This window comes from Gobio gobio, assembly GCF_949357685.1.
Source record: "Gobio gobio genome assembly, chromosome: 13".
Lineage (NCBI taxonomy): Eukaryota > Metazoa > Chordata > Actinopteri > Cypriniformes > Gobionidae > Gobio > Gobio gobio.
Window position 1 is genome coordinate 5,068,104 of NC_137106.1, and position 18,935 is coordinate 5,087,038.

General features: G+C 39.1%; 1 long non-coding RNA gene across 1 annotated transcript; it reads left to right on the forward strand.

The window, feature by feature from the left end:
• Positions 1–1,185: 1,185 nt before the first annotated feature.
• LOC307136145 lies at positions 1,186–3,374 on the forward strand. Its single transcript, XR_013817743.1, has 4 exons — positions 1,186–1,288; positions 1,385–1,423; positions 1,524–1,541; positions 1,636–3,374. It is a non-coding gene; the product is annotated as an uncharacterized lncRNA (long non-coding RNA).
• Positions 3,375–18,935: the final 15,561 nt, after the last annotated feature.

The following is an 18,935-nucleotide window of genomic DNA, read 5'->3' on the forward strand; positions in this document are numbered from 1 at the left end:
AAAGGTATATTGGTATATTGTATATTGGTTCCTTAAATGTACACAGTTGTAGTACCCAAAGTGTACATATTAATACCTAAAAGGAACAAAAGTGTAGCCTATACCTTATGAAAAGGTACCGCCCCAGTGACAGCCTTTGTACCTTTTTTTCTGAGATTGTATAAAGGAAAGCTTTGTTCCTTATTAATCCCAAAAAGGTACTAAACTGCATCTTTTAGAGGTAAAAAAAGATGTACTTTTAAGGGTCCTGCCCCTTTGCATCTTCTCATGTAAACTCTACCATAGTCACAGACGGTTTGGTTGGTATCTCGGAAGATCTTTATGACTTTCTGGTCTGTGCAAACGCAGGCCGTAATTATGATTCCTTCAACCGTCTGTTTTTGTGGACCTGCCAAGATATTTTGGGCGTTCCTCCATTCAGATTGCATCAGTGGGACAATAACATTCCTCTCCTGATGCAAAAACACATCACCATTTTACAGCAAAAGAACTTTTACATTAAAACTCACGTGTTTATACATGTACGGATCGGATGTTGCAATGCCAACTGTTAAGGTTCGGGTTGGCAGAATAAGTTGACACGTGCATGCAAAGTTACATATAGTTAGAAGAATGTCAGTGTTACCCAATGCATCAGCCATGCAGTCAAATACATGAGACAAACTAATAGAGGAGATTTAAGACATATTTTTAGCATACCCAGAAAATACAGTTGATCTTAAATATATAATTATCCTTCAACCCTTTTTATGTGAGCATGCAGACTCCAAACGCAGACTTGTTTATCCACTCTTGGGTGTGAATGAGCAGGTATCTGTGTCACCTGAGGGCGGACCTAGAGTATAAATACAGCAAGGAAACGGTATTTCCACACAGAAAGCACAAGACAAGAAAAGAGGTAAGACATTCTTCATTTATTCGCTGCAACTGGACAGAGATATTTGTCAAATGCGTGATTCATGTGACTGTTTGATGACAGATACCAAAACAGATGCTGAATAATTTAGTACATTTAGAAAATGTAGAGAACTGATCTTGTGAAATAATACATGCATGGCTCTTTTTTTATATAGTTTAGTGTTACTACTGTGCTGCATATAAGAAAATCTCAATATGGGCGATAAACGTAAGTGATATTTCATATAAATATACTGACATCTTTCTGTTTGTTGCATCGACAAGATGTTTTACATTTACACTTTTTCAATGATTGTAATTAAATGCCATCAGAGAACAATTTTTTATGCATATTTTTGTTTTTCTAATGTCTTCTACAGCACCAAAGAAGGTAAGATATTTATATTTTTAATTGTGCATAGCAATTTATTGGTTAAATAAAAGGTTAATTTTAAAGAGTGACGCTGATCATACTGTATATTGACAGGATTGCACAGATAAGGATAAGGATCATCATCACGCCGAGGTATGAAGACTCTTTCTATGTGTCAATTGCACTTCTACACAAACAGTTCATGACTTTTTCATTTTATGCTAATCATATTGTCATATTTTCTGTCTCATAGGGAGATGAAGGTGGCAAGGTAAAAACAATTTAATGGTGAAAATCAAAATGACCCACTTTTAAAGGATCCAATGACAGACATCTGATCTCATTACTTTGATTATGTCTTGTAGGGAAAGCATGGAAAGGGCCAAGAGAAAGGGAAAGGTCAGCATGGACCACCAGGTCAAGGACAAGGTCAAGGTCAAGGGCCAGGTGAACATGGGAAAAAAGGAAGTGAGCAACAAAAAGGAAAAAAATGAGACGAAAAGTTCAAAGCCTGAGACTATATGATGGTCCATGCAACAAAAACTGGGTTTCAGTTCAACTTTGCATTCAAATAATGACATTAAAAAACCCTTGAACAAACTGTATTTGTTTTTAATCATTGAGCATGAGTGTTTTTAATGGAAATCACATCTGTTTGGAAGCAATAAACAACATTCATTGTGAAATTGTGCTGTGCAAGAAGAATTCCTGGGATGTTGCATGAGTGACCACCAAACAGAGCTGACATTCCAAAGATCTTGTACAGAAAAATATTAAGGTTTAATGCGAGATCTTGTCTTTGACTACAGTGTTGTGTAAATCAACGGTTTGAGGATTGCTGTATAAATTAACCTAGAACAACAAGAGGATGAAACCAATTGCATCAGTGCGGGTTCTGCAAGTTTGGCACCCTAATTATCAAACCGAACTCTAAATGCATGCCATTTTTCCATATAATAGATAAACCATACAAATAATGTAGGGGAGTTCTCCGAAAGTGGGATATGCTGTGACAATGTTTGATGCTTACAGGTTAAATAACTGGAGAGCGCTTCATTTAGCATTCCTATAAAGTATACATGTACCAGCAGGTCCAGAAACGCAAACAAGGGCATATTGGGGGGAAAAAGTTCTATTTGGGGCCTGTAATGGGGTCACTTGCCACCTTTTAGGAGGAAGACCATCTAAAAGTCCAACAAATAAACAGTGCAAGACCAATTTCTCTCCAATTAATTTCCTAAAACTCCTTTTTTCAAAAAGGTAATTAACCAAACCAACTAGCTATTCAAAAGCAAAAAATATATATAAAATCCGGACAACACAAAAGGCTGGATTTAATGGCTTTGAGGCAAAGCACAATACCACAACGCATTGATGACAACAACAACAAAAAAAATTAAGTCACAATATGGGCCTCATTCATGAAATTTTCGTAAATATATGAGCAAATTCTGAGTAATTTGCACATAAAATTGACTTTTACGAAAACTCTCCTCCAGATTCACAAACTCTTCGTATGCCACGGATTCGGTAGTTAAACGTGTGTATATTAAGGAATTCCAAACATTCGTAAATAGGACTCGCGTACACGCTCATTCATAATTAGCATAATCCCCGCCCATGAGTTACAACTGCAAATGACGTGTCCAGGAATGCTGTGGAATCTTCTGGACTTCTTTCTCAGGTTTGGCGTCAGTTTTTTGCATAAACGCTAAAGAGACTAATTGACCATAAGCTGAGCAATAAATATTCAATTATCGTGTGTCCGCCAAAGCATTTTCACCCAGCTAAAAAACGGCTGGTGCTCTTCTGAAAATGGCCAGCTGGTGGCGCTTGAAAGCGCTTTGCAAGGGCAGCGTTTTTCCAGCTGAGATACTTTGGTTGCTATAATACAGAATATCCATGCGTGTAATGTGTTACTAGTGTCTCATTTTTAAGAATATTATTGAATATAAAAATGCAGTAAAAAGCAGTATCAACATCTCCATTATTGATATTCAGTCGGTGTACAAGTGGGATGATTGGTCGGTGTAGTTTTTGTCCCGCCCCTCCTCCACTGTGATTGGACGGCCGGGTAAAAAGTGACAGTGACGAGCCTATTACCAAAAGTTGAACAGTAAAAAAAAAAAAAAAGACGGGGCAAATCAACTCTTGAAATATTATTATGGTACTTAGTGCATCAAAATGCAATGTCATCATTTTGCCTAAATTAGAACACAGAACGATCAAATGTTTTACACACCATTTACACGTGGTAGTGAAGGAATTGAAAATAATCAAATTATTTCGATATTTGAAATCCAACAAAGAAATTTGCTTTGCTGTTGTCAACCCACATTCCTTATCAGAAGGGCCATTTGGAAGACAAAAGAAAGGCCTGTATGCCAAATGGGTGCCACACCTTTACAGTGGGGGAAGTTTGGTCTGATTGGTCAGTTTAAATTAATACATTTGGTTACAGTCACATGGTCAAGGAATAGATAAAAGAGGATTGTAACTATTGCTCTCTCTCTTTTTCTCTGGCTCTCTTATTCTCTGGCTCTTGAGGTCATTGGGGCTTCTCTTCTTTGCTCTCTTCTTCTCTCTCTCCCCCCACTCTCTCTCTCTCTCTTTCTCTATCCCTCAGGTAACATTTTATTCATGCTGTGTACGATTAATGGTATAAGTTTATCATCTCATACATCCATTTTGAAACTATTTTAAGTGTAACCATAACCAGATTTTGTCATTAAATCCTTTCTATTACGAATACTGTGCTAACTAGTTTTGATTTGGTATTGACTTTCCAGTGCTCCCTATTGCAATACAATATAACTGGATTATGCTCATTTGCACTGCTGATTGTTATTTACAGTACCTACTGTTTACATTTGCATTTTGCACCGTACTTCTAACTGTAATATGCAATCACTTTCCACTGCACTTTTACACTTTTTTTTTCGGATAGCTTATGTCCATAATTTATTGCACTACCTGAATCCACTGCCATATTCCTCATTTTAGCCTAACATATCATTGTATACCTCTATCTGTAAAATTCTGTTTATAGTAATAGCCATCTGTATATTATATTACATATCCACCTGCAGAGGTGGGTAGAGTAGCCAAAATCTGTACTCAAGTAAAAGTACAAGTACTTACGGAAATATTTACTCAAGTAAAAGTAAAAGTAACAATTGTAATATTTACTTGAGTAAGAGTAAAAAAGTATTCGATGAGAAAACTACTCAAGTAGTTAGTTACTAGTTACTTTCGATCTGATTGATAAGAAGCGAAAACCCTGAATTTCAGGCTACTTGGAGAGCTTTGACACACCTCTCTGTAACACTTTACAATAAGGTTGTATTAGTTAACATTAGTTAATGTATTAGTTAACATGAACCATGAACAACACCTCTGTTCAGCATTAGTTCATCTTTGTCAACGTTAGTTCATAAAAATCCAGCTGTTCATGGTTTATTCATGTTAGTTCACAGTGCATTGACTAATGTTAACAATATTTGAATAATGCATTTGTAAATGTTTAAATTAACATAAAGATAAATAAGTGCTTTATAAGTGCAGTTCATTATTAGTTCATGTTAACTAATGTAAGCTAATGAACCATATATATATATGTATATGTGTGTGTGTGTGTGTGTGTGTGTGTGTGTGTGTGTGTGTGTGTGTGTGTGTGTGTGTGTGTGTGTGTGTGTGTGTGTGTGTGTGTATGTGATTAATGGTTAAACAGAGTAAATTAATGGTGTGCTGGGCTAACTAGAGCTCTTCTTAAAACATACTTTGTTCTTATATTTTTATAAGTATATAGGATATTCTTTAGGTAGGAATAAAATACAATACCGTTTTTACTTGTATGTATTTTCTAAACTTCAGACAGGTGTCTGTCCGGATTTGTGTATAAATGCAAGACGTCACATTAGGCTATTCAATTTGTTTCGTTTTGTGAAGCAAAGGGTAAATGTGAAGATGTGAGATGTTTGTTTGTGGACGTGTGTTGTTTGGAGGATTCAAACGATTTGTCATTGCTTGCACAAGAGCGCATATGAGGAAAACACTCGGACAGTGTGTGAAATAGTATTATAATAAGGGAAAATTTCCTGTAGTTACCAAATGACCGTTAATAGTGTTCAAATATAGGCATCATTGTGACACTTACCGCTACATGTTCTTTTCAGGGTGGAATTCTTGCATGCTGAGAGATGTCAGTTCGTTTTGGTGCACACAGCATGCATCGCATTATGAAACTATTCTTTTTGACATCTTGGAGTGAAAACATAGACTGAACTTGAGGCCACGGGCAATCTGCCTCCCGTAGCTCACACACATCTTCCTCTGCTTCGGCCATCATCTTCCGACGAAACGCGCGCTAATTATAAGCGGGTGATCCGTAGCAACCTCTCGCAAAGCAGCCTCTCCAACGTTTCGCGAGACTTGCGAAAGTCATTTTAACTTATTTTAATATATTTAATATAATTATTACCATTTGACAGTAACGGAGGAACGCCACCGAATGTAACTAAGTAAAAGTACAGTTTTTTCACAAGAAATTTACTTGAGTAAGAGTAAAAGTACCCATCTTTAAATCTACTCTAAAAGTACAAGTTACCCAAAAAATTTACTCAAGTAAATGTAACGAAGTAAATGTAATTCGTTACTACCCACCTCTGTCCACCTGTAAATTCTGTTTATAGTAATAACCATCTGTATATTATTCACTGTACATATTCACCTGTAAATTATGTTTATAGTAATAACCATCTCTCTATTTATAGATATATTTATACTCAGTACATATCCATGTCCTGCACTTATGCAAACGTTGTATATCCTGCACTTGCTGCTATTGCACTTCTGGTTAGTCACCTTAGTCACCATATAGCAACGCTCTCCCACATATTTTGCTATTGTAACTGCACTTATTTCCGTCGTTGGTATAAGTTGCAATGGGTGGAAATAGACAAGAAATGTACAGTTTTCTTCCATCTTTCTGATAACGTTTTCTTAGTCTTCCGGCAACCCTGCAGATTAACCATCTGCAGGAGTCCACTCTTACAGTAGGGAGCAGGTGTACATTTATTTCGTACCAGCTAACATTTTGAAAATACAAACATTTTCGTGAATCCGAAAATATATGTCAGAGCGGCTTTACGAACGATTTACACACAAATTTGTTCTGCTCGTGTTTCATGAATGAGGCCCTTTGAGAGCAGATCACTCATGGGACAAGGCATTCCTGCAGAAGTCTTGATGCAATTTTCTTACTGAATTCTTAAGAGCATCATAATGCAGTTTTTCCATCAGCAATGTGAAACTAAACCATGGCAACTTGTTGAAATTGTTTAACTTTGTCTAAAATACGTCATGAGTCAACTCAATTTAAAATCAGTTTAATAACACAGAAGTATTGTTCAACCAAGTTGATACTTTAAGGCAGAAACTGAACTCCAGTTGAAATATGGATTTTATAATGCCATGGAGATTAATGGTTTGAACACCCAGAACCCAACTGATGCACTCAAGGGTTGTAAAGGTAAGGTGACAATCAGTGTTTCCAAACTGAAAGCATGAACCAAGGTCAAAAGCAAAAACTAGATAACATGATAAAGTCTGAAACAAGAATCGGTTTGTCAGTTTTATTGAGAAACTTTCTTTTCTTTTTTAGAGAGAGATTTTTTAGAGCACTTGAAATGGTCAAGCAACCTTACAAACATGGGCGTAGGTTTAGGGGGGGACGCTAGGTACTAGTCCCAATCAATATTTTAAGATAACAAAATTGTCCCCACCAATATTTTAGCGAACGCACGCGGCACGCGGCGACCAGCAGAGGGAAAAATTCAGCGTCCTATGTGTGTTGTTTTTAAGAGTTTCCGTTTATGTTTTTATGATTAATGGTTTGTGTTTCTCAAGATTAAGTGTGCTTTAAAGAGCACCTATCATGGAATTTTGAAATTTACCTTTCATTTAGTGTGTAACATAGATCTAAGTGAACAAAAACATCCTGCATAGTTTGAAATATGACAGTGCACCGTATATATAGTTATTTTCCTTCAAAAGTAAGAGTCGACTCTGCGTCATTTTTAAGAATCGTTAGAAGACCGAAGCTTTTTCTCTGACTAGATGACGTCAACTTGTCAAGTTATTTGAATACGATACGCCCACTTATTGCGCTCCAAGACGCCAGTGAAAACTAGAAAACATCATGGCGACGAGACGCTGTGTTCTGAAGTGCGACTCAAAAGCAAACTTTTTTCATCTGCCCAAGGATGAGCATTTGAAGACTAAGTGGCTTGAAGACAAACCATACATCGTCACGATTGAGTGTTTATTAGTCGTCAAATGTATGTTTCGCAATCTCAGGAAGCTTTTATTATGGACTTCTATTATGGCACATGGTATCTTCTTCATCTGTCTGTACCATACATGGACCACATGTGCACAGAGCGCCCTCCGGCTGCCAGTATGAATTGAAAACAACACATAAGAGACTCAATCGCTCATGATTAGGCTATATCTGCGCATTTTGAGGAAGTATTGAATAAAAAATACTCCTCTGTTTAGAAATTTGACACAGACATATGAGAATCTATCAATATGTCTCCTCATCTACACACTTTTGAACTAAAAGCCCTGAGGGATGTTGATTTGTCGCGAGTCTTCGTGAAGAGAATAGAGGAGTTTTTTTATGAATGAGATCAGCTGAGGCTCATATTACAATCAAACGGTACAGACGCGGTTTTCATATTCATAACTCCTGACACATATTAACAAATTACTGTCACTATAAGACTTTGACGGGCGTTCCGTTTCTGAAAATATCTGCACAGACTATACCAATCACAACTGACTGGGTCATCGGACCAATCACCGCAGATTAGCGTCACGTAAAGGCGGGGTTTTGAAAAGTGAATCACTAAAGGAATCATTTGAGAATCGCTGTCAAAACAGGTAAAAATAAATGCATATTATAAGAAAACTAAAGTCTTTTTTGTCATTGCATGCATGCAAAACTGTTGTTGGGGACTTCTAAAACAATATTTGGAACATTTTAAATGCCATGATAGGTGCTCTTTAACACAAACTATCCATTGAGACCAATGAAGTGGATCATTCTAATTGTGTTTTGGATATTCTTGGACTTGAATTTCGCTTGCCATGGAACTGTGTTTCCGGCCTCAAGGATTCATTATACCAGGGATCAACTACTGGCTTGGAACTCGCCGAGTCTACTCAGTGGTCAGTACTCGCTTTCTCATCTTGCCGGCGGCATATTACGGAGGGAGAACAGTAATTCTACATCTGGAGATAATGCAGGGAAAGTTAAGAAAACGAAGCGAGGAAAAAAGGGAGGTGTTCGTCAGCGACTACGGTGTAAACAGCTTACCCGTATCCCCCTGCCCTCAATGATCCTGGGAAACGTACAGTCATTACGAAATAAGCTTGACGAGTTGCAAGGAAATGTTCGCTTTCTTCAGGAATATAGAAACAGCTGTGTCATAGCACTCACAGAATCCTGGCTAACTGAGGATGATTTGGATAATGGCCTGTGTATTGATGGTTTTGGTATTCCATTTCACTCGGACAGAAGTGCAGAAATCACAGGTAAATCCCGCGGTGGGGGTGTGTGCCTCTATGTCACCAAGTGCTATTGTACTGCAGTGACTATTCGGGAGAAAACCTGTACACCCGACGTTGAGTCATTGTTAGTATCCCTTCGTCCATTTTATTTGCCACGGGAATTTCCACAAATTTTTATAACTACTGTGTACATTCATGCGAAAGCTAACAAAACCATTGCATCGAACATTGTATCTGATGTTGTTCAAGGACTTCAGAATATTTCACCAGAGGCGCCAAATTTTATTTTGGGAGATTTTAATAATGTGTTGTAATATCTTTTAGTAATTCCTAGTTAGCTGTTTAGGCTTAATACTTAGGAAAATAAAGATATAATAAAGACACAACACACCACGAGTGTTCACTGTCAAACTATCTTCTTCTTCTGTTCTTTTCAGGGTCACAACAAGGATACAAGCGTACAGGGCTCCACCTAGTGGTAAGTACCAGCATATATCACATCTCCCTTTTTTTATTTTTTAAACACCATTTACCACAACATAACCTTGTTACCAAATCTAATCGCAAATTAGAAAGTTAGTATAGTAATTCAAATCTAAAAAAAACAAAAACAAATTTACAGATGAACAGAACTCAGTCTCTACTTTAGTTTAGTTAACAACTAGTGTATTTTAGCAAGAATAACGCTTTGGAGGTCTAACCACTCTACCAGAACGTGTGACTTTCACAGTTTCTTCAACAACACCTTCAGGCATTGAAGACATCTTTTCAGGTGTTGGTAGAGGTGGCAATGCCTGTTTTGTAACCACCACATCTGGAATACAGTCGGTTATAACTGGATTGAATGAGTCCTGAATGTGTGAATTCTGGAAACTCGACTCTTTCGTCTGGAGCAGGTGTTTTCGATTTATTCTACAGATTTCTCCACCCTGTGTTTGAACCAGGTATGACCTCGGCTTGTCAAGACTTTTTACCACTACCGCTGGCTGCCAACGATTCTCAGCTCTCAGTCTCACCCTTTCTCCTTCACTCAGAGTAGGCAGGTTTCTTGCCCCACGATCATAGTAGAACTTTTGCTTTAACTGCCTGTCCTTCAGGCTTTGCTGAACATCTTTGTGCAGTTGCGGCTGAAGCAGTTTACTCGCTGTTGGCAGTCTGCTTTTCAATCTACGGCCCATCAGAAGCTGTGCAGGAGATAACTTCACTCCACCTAGCGGCGTATTCCTGTATTCAAGAAGAGCAATGTAAGGATCACCTTGACTTTCTAGCACCTTCTTGAGTAGGTTTTTGATGGTTTGTACAGCTCTTTCACTTTGACCATTAGACTGAGGATATCTTGGACTTGAAGTTGAGTGTTTGAACTCCCAGTTATCTTTGAAGTTTCTGAATTGAGCACTCACAAACTGCGGTCCGTTATCTGAAACAACTTCATCTGGAATCCCATGTCTTGCAAACATTGATTTCAGTGCCGTTATTACATGCTGGCTTGTTGTCTGTGTCAGCTTTGCAATTTCAGGAAATTTTGAGTAGTAGTCCACACACAGCAGGTAGTCTGCTTCGTTGAAGTGAAAGAGGTCAACTCCTACCTTTGCCCACGCTCTGTCCGGTAAGTCATGACTGACAAGAGGTTCTTTGGTATTGTTTCTTTTGAAAGTATTGCACACAGCACACTTTGACACCACATCTTCAACTTGTTTTCCCATGCCGTTCCAAAACTATACATCTCTTGCTCTCTCTTTGCACTTAACAACTCCCAAATGAGCTTCACGAATCCTTTCCAGCATTTCTGCTTGTAGACTTTGTGGAACCACGAGTCTTGTGTTTTTGAACAGCAGTCCTTCTGAGATGGTCAGCTCTTCTCTGAATGTCCAGTACTTTCTTATTTCAGACGGCATGTGTCTGATTTGTTTAGGCCATCTCGACTTGACTACTGCCATCACCATCTGCAGTTCTCTATCTGCTTCTGTAGCCTTCTTGACAGCTTCAAGTTTCTCTTCTGAAATCGGTAGACATTCTGATAATTGATGTACTTCCAAGTCACTGTCCAGTAGTTGTTCTGTTTTTTCCTCCAGGTAGGCTCTGCTAAGTGTATCTGCGATTTTCATCTGCGATCCTCTGTAGTCGTGTTGGTGCTTTTTCTAGAGGCTTTTTAAACACCGTCTCGAGTGGCTTGTGATCTGACTGCACGCTTACTGGTTTGCCATAGAGGTATTGGCTGAAATTTCACACCCATACACAATGGCTAAAAGCTCTTTTTCAATCTGAGCATACCTTTTCTGGCAGTCCGTCAGTGATCTTGAACCATATGCTACAGGATGTCATTCTTGCAAGATGACAGCACCTAAACCCTCTGAGCTTGCATCAACAGAAAGAGTCACGTCCTTGTTGACGTCGAAGAATCTGAGAATCATCTCAAAACTATTTTGCTGTGAAGTTTCCCAGTGCCACTCTACACTACTTTCAAGAAGTTTCCTCAGCGGCGCACTAATCTCAGACAAGTTTGGGATGAACTTTGCAAGATATTGAACCATGCCAAGAAACCTAATCAAGGCAGCTTTGTCTTGTGGCTTAGGCATCTCCACAATTGCTTTGATTTAGTCCTGGTCTGGCTTCAAACCTTCTCCACTCAGTACATGCCCTATGTACTTTATTTCTGCCATTCTGATCTTGCACTTCTCTGGATTCAATTTCAGGTTTATGCTCCTGATTCCTTCTAGAACCCGTCTGAGCCTTACGTCGTGCTGTTCTACATTTTCTCCCCTCACTAGTATGTCATCCATGATGTTAACGACTCCATCCAGGTCCTCAAGCCTTTGAGCTATACACTTCTGGAAGACTTCTGGGGCTGACGATACACCAAAAGGTAGCCTCTTGAAATAGTATCTGCCAAAAGGTGTATTAAATGTACAAAGCTTGGAACTTTCTTCATCCAATTGAATTTGTCCAATACAGAAAAAACTTTTGCCTTTGGCATCTCACTCACCACTTCTTCAACTATCTTGAGGGGAAAGTGTTCTCTTTTTATAGCTTTGTTCAAATCTTTGGGGTCAATGCAGATTCGAAGTTTGTTCGGCTTCACAACAGTCACCATACTATTGACCCAGTCCGTTGGTTCTGTCTGTTTCTCGATCACTCCAAGACTTTCCATCCTATTTAGTTCATTTTTTATTTTGTCTTTTAATGCAATCGGCACTTTTCTGGGTGGATGTATCACCGGAGACACTGTCTGATCAATCTTGATGTGATGCAATCCACACTGTAAACCCGAACAGTACTACTAACTTAAAAAATGTGAGAACAATACAATTAAAATCTGTTTAATAGTTAATGCTAGTTAAAACTTTAACATTTTCTGAACGAGTAGTGTAGCTTTAATTTTGTGTGATTCATTACTTTTGAGTAAACTTCACTAAAGTACATAATATTTTTAAATAAACTGATTGAGCAGCGCAATGACGTCATCTGCGTCACGCCGTTGGGCGTTGCTCCGATCGACGTTCGAAGAATCCATTCAACATGGCGGACACTTGAAGGCAGCAGGAGTTAACACATTAAACAACTTGTAAGTACAACGAACAATTTGTGAAAGTTTTTTCAATTGTTTTTTAAATGTTTCAAGAATATGTAAAGAAGAGCATGTTGAATCGTTTGGGATGTGGTACTTTTATGAAGGTTTGTGAAGCGAGGCAGTCGCCTTGTGCTTCGCGCACTTTTTGAATGCCATTTTAGCGCCACTATGTTAACGTCAAGCAAGCAGGGCAATCATTTTAACCTTAACTGGTAACTCTTTTCAGTCAACGGCGGTTTTACGTTTGGAAAGTGTATTGATGCTGTTTTGGTAACGTTAAGCGCCCTGATATGGTAAATGTGATTGTATTCCTAACGTTACATGCATGGGAATGAACTAGGGGTGTAACGATTCGTTTTAACAACGATTCGATTCGTATCACGATTTGAGGTTGTCGATACGATTCAAGGACGATATTGGTTCATTTAGAACGATACGATCCGAAACGATTCAGTGACTTGAAATCGATTCAGTAACTTTTTAGCCAAAAATTGTGTGACTGAAATAAATATCTGGATACTGGTCAATGCAGGTGAAGTTTCCTAGATTCCTGTTGTTTCTTGTAAGGGAAACAGGTATCAATTAATTATGGATATAAACAAACAAGTAAACAACAATTAATGGCAAATGCATTCAAATTGTATTTGAATAAAGTGCAACCAACAGTTTAGGTTGAATTAAAAGGAAGTTAACCTTTTCTGCTCTCATTTTCAATTTTCAATACATTTTCAATAAAAGCACAGTAAGTGCAACCAACATTTCAACAGTAGGTTAACCTGCTACTTCTGCTTTTGTTTTCCAACATAAAAATATTACAATATTAGTATAAAAAATAAAGTGCAACTAACTACTCTTCAGGTTTAATTAATAGTAGGTTTACCTGCTACTTTTGCTGTTGTTTTACAACATTAAAATAATACAAATACAATATTAATATCAAAAATAAAGTGCAACCAACATTTCTTCAGGTTGAATAAACTGGCTGAACCTGCTACTACTCTCAGTTTAATAAACAAACAATATTTAACAAAGATAAAATGTAACCAACTACTCTTCAATGACTCTACAGATTTCTTTTTCAAAAATATCAACATGATCTGACCGCAGAACACTTCTCTGTGCGTTCACTATGTCGCCAGCTGTACAAAAACTCGCTCTGCAGGCACACTGGTGTCAGGAATTCACAGGTAACATTTAGCAAGGGTTGAAAGTACAGGTAAAACGTTACTAACTTAGCTCTTTCTCCTGGTGGCTTGATAATTTCTTGCACGTTGGCTTCTCTGTCATCCGCCATGCTATGTTTTGTTTTCTTAGCGCTGGTGCTGGTGCGTGCGTTGCGATGATGTCACAGATAGGCAGACTTAATCGAGTAACGTTTAACGGCTTTATCATTAAAAGTGCTAAGAAAAAATATCCATATAAAGTCTGACGTGCTTAAATCCAATGCGTTATTTCCCATCATCGATACAATCGATTGATTACCTTTTAAAACGATGTTAGATCGATATATGTCGTCCGGAAGGCCATCTTGCCGAGCACAGATCGATGTAGTTAGATCATAGGAAAATAAATTGATACATCGATGTAGTAGATGAATCGTTACACCCCTAGAATGAACTAATGATACTGGATAAATTAGAAGCAACTTAATGTCCATGGCAAATACATTGACATGAAGTTAACACGATATTGGATTAAGTAAACTAGTGCAATTTGACTGCCTGGAAATACTTGTTGTAAACTTGTAACTTTTTTCTTCTCTTGCAGTTTGAACTGGATGCTTGCTGAGATTGATGCTTGCCAAAAAGAGCCTCAAAACACTCATCTTTCTTTTGTCTAAATTCATTATATTTGTTATTATACAATTCTGTGCATAACTTTTGTTTTTCTAGGTTTGTGCTGAGTTTTAACGCATCACAAATGTCAACCTACGGAACCAGTTCTATGCTGAGCTCAACCGACACACACCGCAACTCATGGCCTTGTTCAGACAGAGATGCTGCGTGACATCCTAAGTGTTTATGCTGTTCAGGTAAGTTAAAGATGGTCCAAATAAGGTTCTGATAGGGACTGCTGTGTCAATTTGTCAACAATAACTAGAAGACACTTTCTTCATTGTATTCAAAATTGAAAAAGTTGGCTTATTTGTGTTAATTTTCACTTGTTTTCAAGGATTTTCATGACGCCAACATGAAGCACACTTTAGTCCTTCATGCGATCCCGGTATACCTACGCGAGGAGGACCCACAGTTCTTTAAGACGTGGAATGTAAGTATTCAGTGCATACACAGATTTGCTAGGATCAGGTTGCTAGAAGGTTGGTTGTTCAGCTTTGTTAATTATTATTGTTGTTATTTTTTATTATTATAAAAATCTCTACCAGTGATCTGGTAATTATGTAATAGTTCCTGTGAAATTTTTAAAACATTGAAATGTGTTAATGTTTTGAAATCTATTAGGAAATCTTTATTTATATAGCGCTTTTAACAATGTAGATTGTTTCAAAGCAGCTTTACAGTGTTAAACAGGAAAATAATGCAGCATAATTTTATTCAGCTGTATAGCCATTCTGGAGAAAACGCATTCAGTTCATTTCAATTATCATACAGTGACAGTGTGGGCTTTAGATCAATAATTAGATCAGTAATTTAGTTTATATGGTTAATTTACTTTATTAATTAGATTTATTTCGATGTTAAGTTGAAAAATGTAGTGTCCCCAACTGAGCACGCCAAGCCAGAGGCAACAGTGGCAAGGAAACCAAAACCCCATCAGGTGACCTAATGGAGAAAAATAAACCTTGGGAGAAACCAGACTCAGTCGGGGTGGGGGGGGGGGGGGGGGGGGGGGGCGCAGTTCTCCTCTGCCAATTAACAAACAGCGTATTATTATTATTATTATTCTGTCATTATAGATCGGAATATTCGAGGGACCGGAGGCAACATGCTGGAGACGGGTTTATTGAGGATGATGTTGATTAAATAATTATTGAAGTGCAATATTCGAATTTTTAATAAAATAAAATATTCGATTTGCTTTTCAAATTCTTAAGAGCATCATGGGTAATGTTTTTCACAGAGAATTCCAGTTAAACTCTAAAAATTGTAGTGTAAATTGACGTTTCAAAAGCATATACCAATTAGCATTGCAGCTTACAGTAGCAGTCTTTAAAATGTTCATAATGGAAAACTCCTATGGAGAAAATGAAGTTCTTATCTTCTGGAACTCTATGGTTGGATGCTATACGAGACACGCAAAAGGTAAGGTAGGACCATCAGGTTCACCACATCAGCAGAATGAGGAACTCTTTCCAAGTCAAAAGCAGTTAAACCAGACATGAAGCAAAGTGACAAGTCAGATACAAGCAAGGATTGATGTCAGTTTTATTGAGAAACTTTCTTTTGCCCTTGAACAATTACAGGACCAAGTGTGGCCTTGCCTTCCCACTGAACACCTAGAGAGAAGAAAAAGAGCAAAGTTAGGAGCACTTAAAACATCAAAAGCAACCTTAAAGCAAGAGCTACCGACCTCCATAGGGAGAAGCAGCAATTCCACCATCAGGACCACATGTTGAGTCACAGCAACCACAAACTTGGTCATTTCCATCAGCAGCAAACCACCTGCAACAAGACAAAGCACTTTCAACATGAGCAAAGTCAGCTTTTTAAAAAAAAGAATAAGTGCAACGTACCCATTGGCAAAGGAACAGGATTTGCGCTGAGCGTCACTGGGTGCAGAAGCAATAGTTGCCTTCAGAACACATGTTATGTAGATCTACAAGGGATGACAGACAAGTCAGAAAACCAAAGCAGATGGGAAGAGAAGTCGAATTAACTCTTGTGGTACATACAGAAGGACTGGTGCTCTCCTGGAACATGAATGCCTCCAGCTGGAACTGGATCTTGTCAACCTGGGACCGAGGCATGAAGCGGGAGCTGGAAGCTGTAGCCTTGGCATCCACAAAGCACCTGACGACAAAGTCACCACAAAGAGCAACTCATGAAGGTTTAAAAAGAGCAAACAAAACAGTCCTATAGCATCAAGAGCCATGACCTTACCCATGATTCTCAATGAAGGAATATCTCGGAAGGGAGTTCACGTCAGGCACTTGAGTGGCCACACAGCTGTCCACAAACACACGCAGAGGCACATGATTGTACTGCTTCACAGATGCCTCGATGTTAATAACGCCACCCAGGAAATAGGAGTATGAAGGCCTCTGGTAGGACCAATCGTCTACAAAAGAGAAGGAACACCCTAGGAAGAGCCACATTTGCAAGGTCGAAGGTCCAAAGAAAGTGCACTTACCCAGCATGAGCTTCAGGGAGAACATCAAGACTTCTTCACCAACCTTGGTTGAGGCATAAGGGACCCGTGTTGGCCTCAAGGCATCACTGCTTACATTGTGTAGCCTGTGGTTCATGAAAGTACCCATTAAATGGTCTCCCAGTTGCACAAGCAGTGAAAGTCACAGAGGCCACTTACCTTTGATAGTGGCATTGAACGCCAACAATTGCACCATCGGCCCGGGTAATCGGAGTACCTGCAAGAGCCTCAGGGGTGTAGGTAAGAGAGAAGGTGTAGACAAGCTCATCCTCATTCATCTGTAAGAGATTGTAGTTAAAACAAGACAGTTCCTCATGAAGGTGTAATCATTATTATGAATGAGAGAAAGTGCATTGTGCAATACAGTGGACAAACACTTCAAGCAGGAGAAAACAACTGCAGAGCTTAAAACAAACATTTCTTAAGGCCCGTTCATACCAATGCATATGCCAGCTGCCCTGGCATTGCAAATACAACATACAACAGCAGTGTGAACTGACGGTCCTTGAAGAGGACTTTGGATATCCTCAATTTGAACAAACAACCGATTAAGATTTAGGAGTTCTTACCATCTGCACGCTGTTGCAGTCCTGTAATTCATACTCAAAGAGGAGCACCCTAGACTCAGAGTCCTGACCAGCAACAGGACATCCACCTAAAGACAGACCAGTTGGCTGGATCAACTGACCATTGCTAAACAAGTCCTGCTGGACTTCTACAAGAACCCGGTTCTCTCCGCATTGAACCGCTACGCTGCTGGGAGTCACGGGTTGCCTCAACTGGAAGTCCACCGCCAACTCGCTCTGCACCTCGGGAACGACGGGATACCTCCAATCCAAAGGCTTCACTGGACCCTGCAACAGCTGCTTCTCCTGAAGGCCAAAAGGCTCCTGTGCAAGGCCTCTGGAGGCAGGACCCAAAGGACTCTGAAATGGAGAAGCCACTTGCAAAGGATTCCAGAGCTCTGGAGCAGAAAAGGCAGGACTTCTGAAATCTGGATCTGATTTTTGCCCCGTGCTTCTTGGACTTTGACTGTGCATCAAACTTCCCCATGCATCAGGCAGATCAAACACAACCATCACTAACACACCTCTCAGAAGCCCCATCCTAGCAAACTTGGACACAAATGCCACAACACACACCAGTGCTTGGCTTTGCCATTTTGTACAGCTTTGAATGAAGGTGGCTCATCCCCTTTTAGTTGAATTGATTGCCTTTGATTCTCCTCTGGACCTGTAGAGTTTATATGCATCTCTGGGACCCACAGGGATCTGCACAATTTGTATGTCTCTCTTATCTGACAAATCGAGGGGGACATTTACATGACACCATTTTCAAATGAAACTTTAAATGCATTGTGTTCATTTACACAACAACAGTGCTTTGTGGGCCTTAAAAATGCAAACTTTTAAAAACAGGGTTTCAAAGTTTTTGAAAATGAGACCATTATTGTCTCCATGTAAACTACAAAAACATGAATTTGTGAAAACTGTGACATCATGCGCATGCATATTGCGTGTTTAGTCTATAGGCACGTAGTGTTTCTTTGCAAAGTGTCATCGCCATCTACTGGATTCTCTGCAGAGATTCTCCTAGAGATTTAATCAGATCAACGTCATATTTGCACAGTCTAATCTAAAGGCCTTGGTGATGTTTTCCCTGAAGGTCGTGTCAGTGGCGGCCTCACAAAGTTCGATGGTTCGCCATGACACAGGAAGCTGTTGTAAGTCGGGCATACAATGTCCGATCTGCCCCAAACTTCAGATGTTTGATAAGAGTCCTGGCCTGAAGACATCTACATATGAGTTTCAGAATTAGGCATGGCAAAATGGCTCGATAGCGCCACCTACAACATTTCAACGAAGTGCCCCTCCCGCTACGTTTCACGTACAGGTATGAAATTCGGTACACAGCCCAATACCTACAAAAAATCTCCTGGTACAAAATCAACGACACAGAGGGAAGATAGTGAGGGAAGGGCATGAAAAAGTGAATTGAAACACAGTCATTCATTTTTGTCCACTTGCCCTCAGCTTCTTATTCTTTAACATCAGCAGTTTATGCAACTGGCCACAGACCTACGTTTTCTCAAATTTTCCGCCAAAATGTCTCTAGGAAAAATGTGTGACACAAAGAGCAAGAAGAGTTAACAGGACTAAGACTTAAGTTAATGATGGGACACTAAAATGGACAAAT